Here is a 14,183-nt window from a genome sequence, read left to right on the forward strand (position 1 = left end):
ATTCTTAACCACTGCGCCACCAGAAAAGTCCATTTCCTTTGTTTCTTGATTCAACCTTCTCTGCAAATAAGATTGTGATCCCAGCTCTCTTTTACTTTGACTTCACCTTTGCCTGAGATAGAGTACTCTTACTGACCAGGACTGAGTCATGCACTATCACTCCTAAGACTGAAGGGCTTGGGGACAATTCACAACTCTGAACCACATAGAATAGCTAGGGATACTATACAACAATCGTGATACTCATAATAATAGTAATACCTATTGAATATTTAGCATGCTTCAAGCACTCTTCCAAGCACTTAATATGTTAAGTGTGTGTGTTGTATTATTTGAATAATGTATTATTTCTCACAGAAACCCTTTGAGGGAGGTGTTATTACTAGCCTCACTCTAAAGGTGGAGAAACTGAAGCACGGAGAGTTTAAGTAACTTGCCCAAGGCTATACATCTAGTAAGTGGTTGATTGAAGAGGAAGGGCTCTTGGGTTAGTAAAATTGTGTTAATGCGAATTCTGCTGTAGCTATGAGGAAGAGGACCCGGGGTTCTGACTCATAACAAGGTAAATTTTCAGAACTCAGCTATGGAACTGGGATAATTTATCAAGATTTGCCTCCAAGGGACTTCCCTGGTGATCCAGTGGTTAAGACCCCATGCTCCCAATGCAGGAGGCATGGGTTCAATCCCTGGTCTGGGAACTAAGATCCCGCATGCCACGTGGTGCGGCAAAAAGGAAAAAAAAAAAGATTTGCCACCAGCCAGAAGCAAAATATCTTTCAAGATCAACCAACTCCCTTGGTTCCTGAGAAATCTGTACTGACTAACTTGATTTTCCAAGGGTCCTGAAAGTGAGACCGAAACCCCCCCTCCACCAACAGGTTCCCATCACTGTACAGCTCTCTTCCACAGAGGGATGAACCAGAAATCACTTGAGGATTTAGGTAGAGTGAGTTACTGTCTCTCCTCACTCCCACTCCGAACCTCCAACTTCAGGGCGAACTGACAAGAGAAATATCTTAGTTCTGCATATTCGAAGGAAAGAAATCATGGATCTGAGTGATGGATTACCTCTCCTGTAATAACTGACAATGTTATTATTAGTTAATAATTATAATTATTATTTGGCATCCGTGCTCATTCCATGTGGTTCCGAGGGGTTAATGATCCCCCTCCCCTTCAGAAGCACAGAGGCAGGACAGCTTGCTCACCTCTTCTCCACCCCCACCTCCCGCCCCCCTCCCCTCCTCCCCCTCCCCCTCCTCCTTCATTGCCTTGCTCGCTCTCCATTGCGGGAGGTGGAGGTGCACCAATCTCGTGAAGGCAGCTGGGGGGTGTCAGGCTCTTCCAGACACCACTGCCTAGCCCATTCACCCTTAGACTCTTCAGCGTCCCTCTGGCATAGTTGCCCCTGGCACCTGCAGGGCGTGGCCTTCCAACAGCTGCCAGTTGCCCAGGGCAGTAATCCAGGCCCCTGATGGACCACTCGTGTGCTTTTCTCTTCTCCCTGGAAGTGGATTAGGCATGTGGTACCATCCATTACAGGCCAGGCTCTTCTCATGTAATGTAACGCTCTCGTCAGGTGTTTGGGATTACCGTGACAAAAGGCTGTCTGTCCTTGGACCCTCCGACATTCCCATCAGGCCCTTGAGGCTGCCTGCGCATCAAATGGGCCCTTAGGAAAGAAGAGCTCCTTCATTCCTTCCAATGCCCAGATGGGGATATCGAAGCTCAGGGAGGTGAAGTGACTTATTCAAGTTCACACAGATAGACTGAAGAAGAGAAAGTCCTCAGATTTTCTGACTCCAAGACTAGTGCTCTTGGACTTACAACAAGCTAAGTTCCACAGAGTGATGCCAAGCCACAGTGACTGGGGCTGAGGGAGGAGCACAGGCCTGGTGTCTAGGTCTGTTGGGCTAGACCTAGGTCCAACAGCAAGGTCACATGGTCTTCCCTTTGTACACATGTATGTCCTAATCTCTTCTTAAAAGGACACCAGTCTGATTTGATGAGAGCCTAGTCTAACAGCCTCATTTTACCATAATTGTTTCTTTCAAGACCTTATCTCCAAATACAGTCACATTTTGAGGTACTAGGTGTTAAGACTTCAGCGTATGATGTTTGAGGGATACAACGCAGTCTGATTCCACCCTGCAACTCCTGGCTGTCAGCCTCAGGCCGCTCCAAGACCTCAACATTGCTCCCTGTGAAGACAATTGGCCAAGGTCTCTAAGGCTCTGTTCCAACCCTGATATCCTCAATGTCGTAAACCCTCTCGTCAGAGGCCTATGGCTGGGCAAATTTCCAAAGGACCCCTGTATGCTGGAGTAGAGGCTGACTCTTAAGAGAGGATCTGAGCAGGAAGGATTAGGGACCCTGTATCAGGGCCCATAAATTCTACAGCACCGTGGCAGGACAGAGAGGTGGGCCAGGAAGATGGAAGGAGTAGTAAACTGCCCAATATGAGTCAGTGTAGTGAAGTGGTGGCCCAGCCCTCAGGCTGTATCAACAGAGGCAAGGAGTTCAGAACAAGGGAGGTGAATCCAGTCATTAGGAGCTCACTCTTTAGAGTCAGATACATCTGCACTGGAACCCCCATTTACCTGCCCAGTCGTGTGGACCTTGGACAGGCTACTCAGTCTCCCTGGGTCTCTTCTATAAAGTGAAATTAATCATAATACTTAATTCACAGGTTTTGCGTGAGGACTAAATGACACCATTATAAAGTGCTTAGCAGAGTGCTCGACTTAACACGAGTCCTCAGTGCTCGGCAATGCGGTGGATGCCGTGGTGCATCACCCCAACCTCGCTTCAGGGCTAAAGCACTTACTTCCCCAGCTGCTGGGCATGTGGGTTCTCAAGTGTCAGTTTCCCTGAGTGTCAGCTTCTGCAGGAACGGCCCACACCTGATGAGAGCAGCCTGGCTCAGGTCACATTCCCTCTGAAGGACAGCCCAGCTCCGAAGTTCCCCATCAGGTTGGCTGAGTCCTTGTTCTCTCTTCCCACTGCTGCTTCCTGCTCTTCTCTTGCCCAGATATTGACCCTGAGAGCACGTAAGCTCCACCCCAAAGCCTGTGTCCCAGGGAACCCAACTAACAAGAGTAACGATAACAACACTTACAGCCACGTTGCAAAAGGAGCATTCCCATGGTGCAATGGGGGGAACCGCTCTGTGATCTCATTCCCTCTAGCTCCACCTCACTCACTCTGCTCCAAGCCCATAGGCTTCCTTGTGTTCCTCATACACACCAAGCACGCTTCTCCTCAGGGCCTTTGTACATGCTATTGCCCCGTGCCTGGAACGCACGTCTCTCAGCCACGTAGCACACTCCCTCACCTTCTTCGAGTCTAAAATTACAGCATCACCTCCACCATTTGGCACCTGCTGGCCTTCCCCATTCTTGATTTTTAACCATAGCACTTACCACCTTCTGACGCACTATGAAATACAGTTCTTCATCTTGTGTACCTCCAGTATCTGCCAACTAGAACATCAGCTCCACGAAGTCAGGGAATTTTGTCTGTTTTTATCTCTCTTGTCTGTTTACACAGCACCTTGATCTGTGCCTGGCATACAGTGTTCTCAGTAAATACTTATTGAATGAAAGCATGGATGAATGATTAATTAACCCATAAGAGAATGAGGGCAAACTGGGGTGGGGGTGCCAAAAGACTTCCTGAAGGAAGTGCCAGCTAAGCTGAGTGTGACCTTGGGATTTTTTTTTTCTTCCCTGAAGCACTTCCAGAAAGCAATGCACAGGCATTTTACTTGTGAGTTTTCCATCTTGGACTTTTGAGTAGTTTAAGGCTAGGTTTTTTTCATTTAATTTCTTTTACAGCCCCACAAAAACATTTTTTTCATTTTTTTACAAGTGTGAGCACTTGGGGAATGTGGGTGGAGGCAGGGGGCCCTGGGGCTGGGTTCCTTGGCCCACACGTATATGGAAAATGCAAAATCTAAACAGGTTTTACAGTAAACAGAAATCTTTGCCTTGAACATATTTTGAGGCAGCCCTTTTCAAAGCACACAAGGCCTTTGTGTGATGAGTAGATTTCAAGCGTAGCATCCTATCTGAGTTGTCCCCATGTGACAAAGGTTTGGGAAAGCAGGTGAATATATTTTCAATACAATCTCTGCAGTGGCCTCGGAGACAGGATGGTATGTTCTGGTTAGTACAAGTGTCTTGCAAACCTCACAGGTACCTTGAGGATCCTTAATTGTCAGTGATCTTGTGAGTCTGAGGAATGTGGGTGTAACTGACCTCTAGTTGGGAATGTGTTCCATGGCGTTTATAACGAACTCATTAAATGAAAGTCAGTTCCTTAAGAATTTGTTGCCCATGTACCTTCCAATGTGGCAGTTCTCAAAGGTTGAGGGCGTTGGGAAAAGCCCTCTTGGGAAGAGGAGGGTCTCCAAATTATCCTTTTTTGATGTGAATACCCTCATTCACCACAGCCAGAGATTCAGACCCTTGCACGGTGGATCACAAAGGACGTTCGCATCTGCATTGCCAACACTAGTGCCAATCAGGCAAAAGTTTTGGGCTCTAATCCCCGCCCATCACTGACTGAGAGTCCAACACTGGGCGGGAGGGTGGCGGAGATCAGCCTGCATGCTGTCCACGCACTCACAGGAGGACCTCAGGCAAGCTTAACATCTGTGAGCCACAGTTTCCTATCCTGAAAAATGGGGCTAATAATCCCTGCACTGAGTGCCTCTGAATATTTTCTACCTGCAGGAAGGATGATTATTGGCCACAGAGACACCTGAAAACAGCCTCATCTCTGCAGGCGAGGATGTGAGCTTGCACGTGCGCACACCAAATCGAGTCACACAGATTGATTCTCAGCACTTTGTGTCTCTCCACTGAGCTATCACATTCCCACCGAGACATACTCTTCCTTCTATATAGCGCCATCTCTGGTCGGCCTCACACATGTCGCTGCTGTGTTGGCACCATCTTCATGGCCACAGAACTTGCCAGCAAGGGGAAATGGGTATTACTGATAAAATCAATCAATCCTCCAAAGGGCTGGCTGCAGTTCTCAGACACTGTCCTTTGATAAATTCCAATGTGATGCTTCTGTATATGGACTCAGTTCTACTCTGACATCTAGATCATTTTCAGTTTTCTGTGTCTAACCTGCTAGGAGTGGTCATTTTGAACTCGAATTCAATTTCAGTTTTCCAGGGTATCCCTCACTTTCCCACGTTGTTGTGCAGGGCCAGCAAATCCTCAGAAACTGAGTGCAAGTGCATACACTCGTTCATCTGTTTGATCATCCATTCATTTATCCAGCAAACATGTGATGAGGACCTGCTATGTGACAAGCACTGTGCTAGGCTGTCTGACACAATGATGGACAAAACAGGTGTAGTTTCCACCCTTACGGAGGTTATAGACTAGAGGGGAAACCAGAAATTAACAAGGAACTAGTTATTCAAAACCCGTGACAACTGTCAGGAAGGAAATGAATGGGGTGCCATGACAGAGGGTGGAGGGAAAGGCTAATCCAGGGAGCAAGGATACTAACAGGTTACGGCTGTTAAGGATGAGAAGTCAGACATAAAGAGAGTAGGGGAAGGAGATTTCAGGCAGAAGGAAGAGTAAGTACAAAGGCCCTGAGGCAGGAAGGTGTGACCAGGAGGTTGTGCTCACACTCTCACACTCCTGCCCTTCCATAGGCAACAGGAGTCCCCATTCTCTATCCTGGCACAAGATGGTAACGGGCTCCCTGCCAGCCCTGCCTCTCTACTGGGATGCCAGCTCTGGGATGGAAGCAGCTTGATTGCTAGGCTGGAAAGAGCAAAGGGAGGAGGAACAGCTGTTACCTCTGGCGATCTTTTTGAGAAAGTGCCATCTTCCTTAACACAGAAACATCAAGAGCCAGTATACAGTAGGCCATGCTTCCTTTGACCGGGGGATTTTTGCAGAAACTAACGCCTGTGGCTGTAATACATCTCTGGTCAAAAATGTGTTTAAAAGGAAACTCCCAAAACTCCTGGTCATCACTAGAAGACTTCTGGGGGTAAGACAGGGCAACATAGGCCCTGGATACTCACCCCGATCATTGGACGCCCCTTGCTTATTGCCATTGCCACCCCCATGCCAGCCGCTTTTTCTGTTCTCTGAACACATGTCCTTTTCCTCAGCCCTAGGACACAACTGAGATGAGGTTAGGTATCTAAAGAAGACTCACCTGAGGGCTCAACAGTAAAAAAAAGTTAAGAAACACAGAGAATAACCAGAAGTGGCTTTATCCCTTTAGCATACGGTCCACCAGGGTGTCTCCCTTCCTAACAGCATTTGCTTCCCTGCACACAGACTGTCTTTATCGCTGGCCATGAAAGAGAAGGGGGGCATAGACTCTGTGTCCAAAGAGAGACTCTTTTCAGACTAAAAGCAAGCATTATTACTATTTAGGCTGGGCAAAGGCCAATCAGGACATAAGTTCACCCTCCCAAAGAGAGACACAAGTCAGAGGAAGAATCAGAAGCCCCTCCCAGGCTTCCTAAGGCCTGTTGTTCTCAAAATATTTCCAGTTCATTTTCCAGGCACATGGTAAAATTGTTTCCTTGATGCCTTCAGATTAGCTGTGAACACGTGACCTGCTCTGGCCAACGGCATACAAATACCAGTGTGGCATCCCGCTTCTGGGCAGAAACATCAAGAGCCAGTATACAATAGGCCACGCTTCCTTTTCCCTGCCTTGGGGATGGCGGAACCATGAGGATAGAGCCTCCCTCAGCCTGGGCTCTGAGTGAGGAGGATATGGAGCTAAATACTCCAGCTGACCTGTGATCAACATATTGCATAAGTGAGAACTATTTCTTTGTCGAGTTAAGCACGGAGATCTTGGGGTTGTTTGTTACTTCAGCATCACTGAACCCAACCTGACTAACTCTCCTCCCAGCTTCCAGTTCTAGGTCTGAGGAGCCACCCTTCCCCCAGACCTCTTCCTCACAGTTCTGTGCCCTGGGTTGCCCTGTAGTTACCATCCGCAAATAATGGCAGCGGCCTTCTCAACTAGCTGTCCCAGGCCCAAATGAGAGCCCAGAGCAAAGCCAGTCTGAAGGATGGAGTCAGGAGCTTGTCAAGGTAAGAGCTCGGCAGTGAAATGAAGCAGTAAGATGAGTATTATGTGTTGAATCATATCCCCCAAATTCATCTGCAGTCCTAAGCACCAGACTCCAAAGTGTGACCTTATTTGGAAATACAGTCATTAGTTAAGATGAGGTCATTAGGGTGGGCCCTAATTTAATGTGACTGATGTCCTTAAAAAGAGGGGAAATTTGGACGCAGAGGCACCCACACAGGGAGAACGCCATGAAAGCAGACATCACTAAGGATTCTACAAGCAAAGGAATGACAGAGCTTTGCAACAAACAACCAGAATCTGCAAGAGAGGCATGGGACAGATGCTCCATCACAGCTCTCAGAAGGAACTATCCCTGCCAAAACATCGACCTCAGATTTTTAGGCATCAGAACATTAGGACAATAAATTTCACTTGTTTAAGGCACCCAGTTTGTGGTAATTTCCTACAGCAGTCTCAGGAAACCAGCAGAATGAGAAGCCATGGTGGAACTAGCAGCAGAGATAACACGCAAATTTTGTAACCCTTCCTGCAAGCCTCGATCATCTCCAAGTTTCCTTGACACATATACAGGTATGATACAGACCTAGATACAGAGCCAAATAAAGATACAGATACAGGTATAGGCAGACAAACAGATTCGGGTACATATAGAGACATAGATACAGGTACACACAGAGAGAGAGAGAGAGAAAGGCACAGATAGACACCCAGATACAGGAACACACAGAGAGACAGACGTGTACAGATATAAATGCATATATAGATAGGATAGAGATAGAGGCGCAGAAAAGAAGTGCAAATAGCAGCACCGATACAGGAATGAATAGAGACCTAATAGAGGTAAAGATAGAGAAATGGATATAGATAGAGACACAAATACAGGTAGATATAGAGACAAACATAGAGATACTTAGAGAAACAGATAAAGGTTCAGAGAGAGTCAAAGGTATAGATACAGATAGAAACCCAGATCCAGGTAGAGATACAGGCCAAGCAAGCAGCAGAGGGCCCAGCACAGCCAAAGATGCACTCACACAGAGAGGGGCAGATGCAGACACCGTACAGGCTGATAGAGACCAGATACAGGTAAAGAGATAGATCCACATACAGGTCCAGGTAGAGACGCTGATATATAGCAACCCAGATACAGGAACAGATAAAGACACTGGCCCAGGTACATAGAGAGGCACACATGCAGTTACAAATAGAGGCACAGATACTGGTTGTTAAAGAAACACAGACAAATGTACAGGTAGACAACCAGATAGAGGCACAGACGAAGACCTATTTACAGATACAGTTGAAGACACAGATACCTGTATTAATAGAGACCCTGATACAAGTACACACTGAGAACCAAATACAGTTACTTCTAGAGACACTAATACTGGTACAGATAAAGACAATAACAGGTACTTATACAGAGAAAGGGGTACAGCTAGGCAAACAGATACAAGTACAGATAGAGATAAATATTGAAGTGTAGCTAGAAACACAGATACAGGCACAGATACAGAGATACAGTTACAGTTACAATTAGAGACACCGGTGCAAGTACAGATAGAGACACAATCACTGGTAGAGACAGAGACACATACAGGTACTCAGAGTAAGAAAAATACAGGTACAGACGCAGGCACAGATATAGGTAGTTACAGAGACACAGACACAAGTACAGTCAGAGACACATATACGGATACAGTTATAGGTAGAAGCCCTGACACAGATACAACCAGAGAAACAGATACAGGTATGATATAGAAACAGATACACGTACAGATAGAGACACAGATGGATCTACAGGTAGAAACCCAGATACAGGCACAGGTAGAGACATCGATTCATGTTCAGATAGAGACCGAGTACTGGCTAAAGACAGAGACACAGTTTGAGATACAAATAGAGACACAGATTCAATTTCACACAGAGACCCAGACACACATACAGGGATATATAGAGACAGAGATACACATGCAGAGAGAGATGCTGACAGTTATATAGAGAGAGACTCACAAAGAAATACAAATAGAGGGACTTCCCTGGTGGTCCAGTGGTTAAGGCTCTGCACTCCCACTGCAGGGGGCACAGGTTCAATTCCAAAAAGAAATACAAATAGAGACACAGATACAAGTTCTTATAGAAACTCAGATAAAGGTACAGATAGTAAAGTAGATACAAGGTATAAATAGAGAAAAAGATACAGGCACAGAGAGAGACACAGTTACTGGTATAGACTGAGGCACAGAAAGAAGTATTTCTGGAAATACAAATACAGGTACAAATAGAAACATAGATACAGATACTTATAGCCACATAGATACAGGTTTAAACAGAGACACAGATACAGGGATGGGGACAGGTAAAGGCACAGATCCAGATAGTGACATAGACGCAGGTACAGATAGAGACACAGGTAAGGTATAGACATACTTCTGCCCCATCACTGATATCAGGACCCAAAGGTGGGCTTAATAGCCTCTGGGAGGTGCCAAATGCTGACAGTTGACAATATCCTCGATATGGTATTTGTAAGTGGCTTTTGGAATTCTTTGTTTACTACATTTTCTCTAAACAACGTCTTACTGGTAATGAGAATTATAAAGATAATTGGCTTTCCCTTTTCACTTGGGCAGCCTGACAGCCTATGATAACCCTTACTGTCAACTGTAGCCCAGATGTTTTGCATATTCATACATTTCTTTACCTTGTTTTGATTTTCTAGTGTTTTCTGTGTTTTCTCTAGGCTTGCTTCTCTATTTCTATTTTATTGAATTGTGGATACTCGAAGCTATCTCAAATTCATTGTCGAAAGAATTCAGGTGTCAATCAATGAAATGGAGGCAGCTATACAAGACAGTGGTTCAAACAGACAGTCTGGGGTCAAACCCCAGCTTTGCCACTTACTAGTTTGACACTTTGAGCATTCATGTTCCCCTGTTAGGCCTCAGTTTCTCCATCTGTAAAACGTAGATGGTAATATCTCATTCACAGCGTTGCTTAGATAATTAAAGGAAATAGCGTACATACATCACAACACCAAGCTTCATGCCTGGAATGTACCATACAGTCAATAAAGATTTGCACTTTCTTAGATATGAGTATTTCACTTAGAGGAAAGTACTGCTGCCCAAAGTAAAGAGAGAGGATTCGACAGGGAAAAGTTTGAATCGACTTGGGATTCCCAGTGTCGACTAAAAAATTATTCACAACCTAAAGGTTGAGAGTTATGTTTTACTCGACAGGAACGTTTAGGCCTTCAAGCCAAGGAGGCAGCATCTCAAGTAACCCTGAGAGAACTGCTCCGAGGGGGTGAGGGGGGAGCCAGGATACATAGGAGTTTTGCAACAAGGGGCAAGTAGTCTGAATGTCAAAAGATTATTGTTGATTAAAGAAAACCAGATATCCCAAGTTAAGGAATTTAGCGCCTTTCTCTGTATAGGAAGATGCAAAAGTCTGGGCTGACAGAAATCCTTCCTTTGATATGCACCTCAGTTCTCTGGGGCCTGTATCCTGTTTTCACATCCTCAGGGCTCACCCTGGGGAGGAGCTGCAGTCTAATGGCTGCTAGATGGCAGGTATTCTTTCCTTCCTGAGCTCCCTCAAGGCTCAGCGATTGCTGATGACTGTAACATCCTTTGTTTCCTGATATGGCAGGCAGTATTCCATTTATCACCAGTAGGGATGGATTTGCTATTGGTCCCTGCCACATAGGGGGCGTGCTTCTGAGAGTAGTGTAGGGCTGCGGTTGGAGAGGCCAACGATGGTGACCTTTGCAGGGCGTGGAGGGAGCCCCCACTGGGGAGAGTCCCACCGCCTGCCGGGAAGGCACCAGATGATCTCCAAGGCTCCCGCCAGAGCTAAGACTCCCCCACCCCACCCCTGCCACCCCTGGAGATGCTCCAGTTCGAAGGGAGAGGCAGCCATCTGGGTAGCAGGCTCCATCATGGGTAAGAGGCCCTGGGCCTGGGCTGCTCCTCCCACACTTGCTCAAGGCACCCGAGGAGCAGGCTGGCCCCTCCCCCTCCATCCCCTGCCCGAGGAGTACTGAGGCCCACGGTGCCGTGGGGAACAAAAGGTACTGATTAACCCAAAGCGTGAGCCCAGTTCCAGCCAGCCACCCAGCACAGAGGCCCGAATCCCAGGCCCCAGCTCGGCGCCTCCGCCTTCTCAGCTTGCTTTCCTGGTCCAGTCATCATTGTCCACGTGTTTATTGAGTACTTTATAGAAAGAAGAGTCCCCTCTTGTTTTCTTCTTAAGAATTACGTGTGCAATGTACCAGACTGAGCAACTACAGATGACCAGAAAGAAAATAGCACCCACTACCCACCACCCAAACTCGGCCACAGGTAGCCTCCATTCTCTCACTATGTGTTAGCTGATCACAGGAAAGAGTTGTGCTGGTAGATCAAAAATGGTTGAATATCAGCAGCTGCATATAGCTCATCCTAATTATACATCTAACTATAAATATATATATTTTTTTCAAAATGGAATTATATTATAAATACATTGTTATTTATAATATTCATTACCTGAAATATACAGTGAATACAGTTCCATGTTAATATACAATCTATATCAGCATTTTTAAGGACGTCTTAGTATTTCGATGTATAGATACATGATAAGTGCTTTAACTGGCTGCCTATTTTCAATCATTTACCATTTCAGCTACCTACGGGTACTAGTGAATCACCACAAACCTTAGTGCCTTAAAATAACAGTGATGTGGCATTTCTCATGATTTTGCCGGTAGGCTGGTGATCCTTCTGCTGGGCTCTCCTGGGCTCACTCAGGCAGCTACAGACACCCAGCAGCTTGACTGCGGCTCGAAGGCCCCAGATGTTCTCAGTCAGGTGTCTGCCAGGTAGTGCTGGCTGTTGGCCAGAGCTCCTCACTTCTCCACGTAGCCTCTGTGACAGGGGTCCTGAACACTGCTCTCAGGTTTGCTGACTCACTAGAAAGACTCACAGGGCTCAGAAAAGCTGTTATGGTTATGGTTATGGTTTATTATGGTGAAAGGATGCTGATCAAAAAATTAGCAAAGGAAAAAGGCACATGGGACAAAGTCCAACAGAAACCAGTCACAAGCTTCCAAGTATCTCCTCCCAGTGGAATCTCATGGGGACATGCTGAATTCTCCCAGCAATGATGTGTGACAACACATGAAAGGTATTGCCAACCAGGAAAGCTCACCGAGACTTGGTGTTCTGGGTCTTCACTGCAGCACCCTTGTGACTGACCTCAGCTACTCAGGCCCTAGGTCCCCAGAGGTCAAATTGACAAATCCTCAGGTGCACAGAAACCTCTCCGGCAGGATAGGCCAAGGGCTCCGAGCCGTCTCCCTGGAGCCAGGGGAGGGCTCGCCCTTCATTTGAAGTAGGCGGCTTTCGAGCATCCCAAGCCTGCTGGGGTCCCCCTTTACTGCATGCCTCTGATCCTCCGGGACTGGAGGATACCATGCTGGTCTGTGGATCCCAAGGGTGAAAATGGAAGCCGCAAGGCTTCTTAAGGCCTAGCCCTGGAAGTCACACAGTATCACTTCTGATGTCTTGCACTGGCAGGAGCAAGTCACAAGGTTAGCCCAGAGCCAAGGGGGTGGGAAAATCCATTTTTCCTCTTGATGGAAGGAGTAGTGGGATTACATTGCAAAGGAGGATGGACACGGGGAGGAGTAATTCATGGAGGACGTTATTATAACCACATAGGAAGTAAAACTTCTACATTTTTTTTCACATTTTCTACCATTATAAGCAAGGCCATGGCAATCAACCTTATTCAATAATTTTTTGTTGGTAATGCATTTTCTTTTTTAAAATGTATGAAAAGAACATAAAAAGCACTGGGTGTTTAAGAATGTGTAGTCTTAAACCTGTGTACATTTCTCCTTTGCAACTGTAGGTTTTACATCTGTAGGACATCGGGCACATGCGTCCACTTCCTAATGGGGTGTCAGTTTCTGCCACTTAAATATATTTAATATGTAATTTGGGAATTTGGGGGATTCTACAATAAAGGGGTACAAATGGAAAAATCAGTCAATTTTCTGAAATGTTTAACTTGGATAAGTAGTTGGAAGAGAAATTAGAATGAAAATGTCTTGTACCTTAACACCAATATACTTTTCAATGGGCTATATTTTTAAAGCACTACAGAAGTTTGCTTTTAATAAAAATCTGAATTATTCAAAAAATTTAAAGGAATACTATGATGGTATGTACTTACATTTTTGATGTATCTCAGTTGCTCTGAGGGTACACCCCAGAGTAAAGCATGTGCACTTTTCAAAAATGTTATACATGTTGCTAAATGCTTTTCATAGCTTTTTTCCAATTTTAAATGTGGGATTTGTCTTTTATCTATGGCTATTAGTGGTTCTTTTTAGATAAAGGGTATTAACTGGTTATCTGTACATTCAGGACTTGAAAAGTATGTCAACATGCATGGTCTGATTTTATCTTCATAAGGCTCTGGTGAGGAAAGTATGACAGGATTGTTCTTAACTCTGTTGTATAGATGAGGAAACTGAGGCTCAGAAAAGTGTGTGCCTGTAGGGACATAGTGAGCTCCAGGAGAAGCTGAGGGTGGACTCCAGGCTTCTGTCTCCCAGCCCAGGGCACTTCCTCAAGACCACGGGGTTCTTGCAGCACTGACATTCTAGAAGGAAAGATGACCTTCATGGGACTTTGACCTGAAGCTTGAATCTTAGCCCCATAGCCCACTCCTCTAAGGAGAAAGTGAACGACACCACTGGGAAAGCGGGGATGAGGGTCCCAGCTGACAGCAGGCTTTCCACTCCCACTGGCCACAGCGAGACTGCGGGCTTGAGGAAACAAGTGAGCTGGCTAAAGGTTAAAGCTTGTAAAACTGAAAAAGAAAAGACCTATTATTCCCTCCCTCCCCCTGGAGGTTAAGCTCTGCCAGGGCTAAGCATACTTTGCACCTGGTTTGCAGAGGTCAGAAGGTTTGGAGGAGAAATCCATTTATCTTTACTTTTCTCAAGTGACTGTGGTTAACCTGTCACCAGGGCAGAAGACCTTGCTCTACCAGATCAGGGCACCCGCTAGTGCAGGTCAAATCCAGCT

This window comes from Hippopotamus amphibius, chromosome X, assembly GCF_030028045.1.
Source record: "Hippopotamus amphibius kiboko isolate mHipAmp2 chromosome X, mHipAmp2.hap2, whole genome shotgun sequence".
NCBI lineage: Eukaryota > Metazoa > Chordata > Mammalia > Artiodactyla > Hippopotamidae > Hippopotamus > Hippopotamus amphibius.